Raw genomic sequence first — 4,884 nt, forward strand, 5'->3', positions numbered from 1 at the left:
ACATAATCAAATATCTAAAATTAAGTTTTACATTATCCTCAATGTAAAAAAGAAAGAGAAGAAAAGTATAAAGATTAGAAAACTGATACTCCCCCTTTTTTTTCAAGGATGAATGTCTGATTGAATTGGACATGAGCTGACTTCTTGCTTGATTTATTTTTTTTAACCTGCATATCACAACTAAAAGAAAACATTGTTTTTTTTTTTTAAAAAAAAATAAAGAACCTCACACCCCCAACTTAAAATAATGCATTGTCCCTAATGCATGAACAAGAAAATATAAGAGATGGAAGGAAAAAAAAAAAAAACTCATTACTTCTAATACTACAATGGTATTGGATCTTCAAGATCCAATGTCTCAACTTCAGCCACAACGTTTTCAAGATAAGGTTTCAATCGATGACCATTTACTTTGAAAACATTTCCATTCTTAGGATTTTCTACCTCAAATGCACCATGCTCAGAGATGGATTTAATCACAAATGGACCAATCCATTTTGTCCTCAACTTCCCAGGAAAGAGATGTAATCGTGAATTATACAAGAGAACCTTTTGACCAACATGAAAGGATTTTCTAAGAATATGTTTATCATGCAAAGCTTTCATCTTATGTTTTGAAATTTTTGCATTTTCAAATGCATCATTTCTCAACTCCTCTAATTCATCCAATTGAAGCTTTCTATTTTTGCCAACTTCGTTTTCATTGTCATTAAATTGCCGAATGGCCTAATATGCACGGTGCTTAATCTCAACAGGGAGATGACAAGGCTTTCCATAAACTAGCCTATAAGGAGACATTCCTAAAGAGGTCTTGTAAGCAGTGCGATATGCCCACAAAGCATCAACTAGTCGTAGGGACCAATCTTTACGGTTTGGATTGACTGTTTTCTCTAAAATGTTTTTGATCTCCCTATTTGCTAACTCAGCTTGGCCACTAGTCTGTGGGTGATAGGGGGTACTGACCTTGTGAATTACACCATATTTTCTCATCAAAATCCCAACAGCCTTGTTACAAAAATATTTTCCCCCATCACTAATCATAGCCTGGGGCATGCCAAAACGAGAGAAAATATTTTCTTTCAAGAATTTGACCACAACTCGATGGTCATTAGTTCGTGATGCAATGGCCTCCACCTATTTAGACACATAATCAACAGCTACAATGATGAATTGGTAACCAAATGAACTTGGAAAAGGTCCCATGAAATCAATCCCCCAACAATCAAATATTTCCAAAACAAGAATGGGGTTAAGGGGCATCATGTTACGCCTAGTGAGGTTACCTAGTCGTTGGCATAGGTCACATGCAACACAAAAGGCATGGACATCTTTGAACATAGTGGGCCAATAAAAACCACACTGCAAGATCTTGGCAGTGGTTTTCTTGGAAAAGAAAGCCCACCACAGGCTAATGCATGACAAAAATTAATAACACTTGGAATTTCATGATCAGGGATGCATTGCCTAACAATTTGGTCATGGCAATATTTAAATAGGTAGGGTTCATCCCAAAAAAAGGTACACACATTGCACAAGAATTTTTGTTTATCAAGTTTAGACCAATGAGAAGGAATCTGACTTGTGGCTAGGTAATTTGCTATGTCAGCATACCATGGAGAGCCAATGTAGGAAACAGTACCTGCACAAAATAAATTTTCATCAGCAAAGAATTCATTTATTGGAGATTCATCAGTTATGGTCTCATAGCTTGAAAGACGGGACAAATGATCAACCATTACATTCTCTACTCCCTTTTTATCTCGAATTTCAAGGTTAAAATCTTGGAGTAGGAGGATCCATCGAATCAAACGTGGCTTGGCATCCTGTTTTGTGAGCAAGTATTTCAATGCTGCATGATCAGTGAAAACAATAACAAGAGATCCAACCAAATAAGACCTAAACTTGTCTAATGCAAGGACCACAGCTAAGAGTTCTTTTTCGGTTGTAGTGTAATTCAATTGAGCATCATTCAAAATCTTGCTAGCATAATAAATGACATGAGGCTTCTTATCTTTTCTTTGACCTAAAACAGCCCCTACTGCAAAATCACTAGCATCACACATCAATTCAAATGGTAAAGACCAATCAGGAGCTTGCATGATTGGTGCAGTGGTCAACAACCCTTTAAGCTTTTCAAAAGCTTCTTGACATTTTGATGTCCAATCAAATTGAACATCTTGTGACAACAAGTTACACAATGGTTTGGCAATGGTACTAAAAGAATGAATGAATCTTCGGTAAAAACCAGCGTGTCCTAAAAAGGATCTCACATCTTTCATAGTCCTAGGGGTAGGTAATTTTTGAATGACTTTAACTTTTGACTTATCTACCTCTATCCCTTTTGAAGAGACAATGTGACCTAAGACAATGCCATGTGTCACCATAAAATGGCACTTCTCCCAATTGAGTGCAAGATTGCTCTCCTCACACCTTTCAAGGACTTTTTCTAAATGCATTAGACATAACTCATAAGAATCCCCATAAACTGAAAAATCATCCATGAAAACTTCCAAAAAAATTTCCACCATGTCACTAAAGATACTCATCATACACCTTTGAAAAGTGGCTGGTGCATTACACAAGCCAAAAGGCATTCTTCTATAAGCATAGGTACCAAAAGGACAAGTGAAAGTGGTTTTTTCTTGGTCTTCTAAAGAAATCTCAATTTGGTTGTAACCTGAGTATCCATCAAGAAAACAATAGAAAGCTCTTCCAGCTACTCTTTCAAGCACTTGGTCTAAAAATGGAAGTGGAAAATGGTCCTTCCTAGTCACCATGTTCAACTTACGATAATCAATGCATATACGCCATCCAGTTTGGATTCTAGTTGGTACTAGCTCATTATTTTCATTCTTCACTACCGTGACTCCATATTTTTTAGGGACAACTTGGGTTGGACTAACCCATTTTGAGTTTGCAATGGGGTAAATGATACCTGCATCAAGTAGTTTAATCACTTCACCTCTCACTACTTCCTTCATGTTTGGGTTCAATCATCTTTGCATTTGCCTCACAGATTTAGCCTCTTCTTCAAGATAAATTCTATGTGTACATAAAAGAGGGCTAATTCCTTTCAAGTCAGTGATTGTCCACCCAATTGCTTTCTTGTGTTTTCTCACCACTCTCAAAAGTTCTTGTTCCTGCTCTATGCTAAGTTTTGATGAAATCACAATAGGATATGATTCATCTTCTCCTAGAAATGCATACTTAAGATCACTCGGTAAAGGTTTCCTTTCTGGTTTATAAGGTTGGACAAGAGATGCCTCAACTTTCACTTGGGGTGAAATCAAAGGCTCAAACGATGGGGTCCATTGACCTATTAACATAATAGGCATTGGATCCAGATAAGTCTCGAGTTCTTTCTTTACTTCCTCATCAAATTGTGTGGAACACATTCCAAAGAAAGATAAAGTCTTTCATCATGAATTAAATTTCTTCTCTGGGATAGGAGCATTAGAACCTTGAATAGGTGCGGTGAATTTATCTACTTTTCTAACCTATCAGCTAATTGAAGGGTGGATTTGAGTAGGCTGAAACCTGAAAACATACATAAAAAAGCTTGGTCTATCTTTGAATTCCATGGTAGGACAAGGTCTATCAAATGGTATTTGGGAGGGGTCTTAAACTGGATGATGGCACTAGCATGCTCAGTTAGAAAGGCTCTTTCTTTTCACATTCAATCTCCTTTTGATTGTGCATAAGTCCTTAAGGAACTTTGCATAAGATGGAACTTGTTTAATTGCATCAAGGAGTGGAATGTTGACTTTCACTTGTTTGAACAATTCATAGATTTCCGAGTTCATCAGATCATGTTTAGGTTTCCCTAACCTCTAGGGAAATGGTGCTCTAGGAACAAATTCTAAATCACTCACTTTGACTCCAATTTTTCTTGAATCATCTCCTTTCTCACTCATCTCTTTCTCATTTATCTCGCCTTCTTTGTCACTCAAACTCTCACTTGTCACTTGTGTTTTGATTCCCTCTTCACTTTCCCTAGATTTCTCCTCCACAATACCTCTAGGAATCCCAAAACCTATAGCTTTGTCAACAATCTTTCCACTTCTAAGGGTAGTGATGGCTTGGACTTGTTCATGGTTTGAAGGTTCACTAAGTGAGGATTCACTCATGTGTACCTGACCTCTAGGATTTGGCATTGGTTGAGCTGGGATCTTTCCCTTCTCTTGAATGCTTAGTGATTAAGTCAACTTGGTTAGTTGACTTCAAATGTCATCTAAGGTCCTATTGGTCTGGTCTTGAAATTTGTAAGCTTGGTTGTTGATTCCTCCTTGCGTTTGCATGAATTGTTGAAGAGTATCCTCTAGGGATCTCTTATGAGGTGTTGGTACGTGTTAAGGTTGAAATGTTTGAGGTACTGAAGAGCCCTCATTTCTCCATCCAAAATTTGGGTGGTTCCTCCATCCAGGATTATAGGTCTCAGAGTAAGGATTGCTTACTTGGCTTGAAAATGGCTTTCTAACATTACTTGAATCAGAAGTTTGGCCATATAGCACTTCCTTGAAGGCTGGAATGGTAGGACACTCAGTTGTCCTATGCCCTTTGCTCTCACAAACAACACAACTTTCCTCTTGTTGTTCACTCATGATGTCGCGGGGGGGCCGCGACGTCGTCTGGCGACGGCGAAGGCTCTTTATCGTGCCTCTTGATGTGAGGTGTGTGTTGTGTGTTAATCATAAAATTATGATTAATTTTTAGGAGTCGCCACCTAGTATTATGGTCACTAGGAACCTATGGTCTGCGAGAGTCTGAGTAAGGGACTGGTTGTGCAAGGGGAAGACGCATCACCCCCAGTGCACCCTACCTAAGGTAAGCTGCATTGTTGTTTGATTGTTTTTCTAGGTCGGGTTTCTATTCGTTGGTTTTTTC

The 4,884-nt window shown here is 38.1% G+C and overlaps 1 pseudogene; it reads right to left on the minus strand.

Annotated features, from left to right (window-relative positions):
- Positions 1 to 324: 324 nt before the first annotated feature.
- Positions 325 to 4,601, minus strand: LOC140954603 (uncharacterized; annotated as a pseudogene).
- Positions 4,602 to 4,884: the final 283 nt, after the last annotated feature.

Source organism: Populus alba, chromosome 1 (assembly GCF_005239225.2).
Source record: "Populus alba chromosome 1, ASM523922v2, whole genome shotgun sequence".
NCBI lineage: Eukaryota > Viridiplantae > Streptophyta > Magnoliopsida > Malpighiales > Salicaceae > Populus > Populus alba.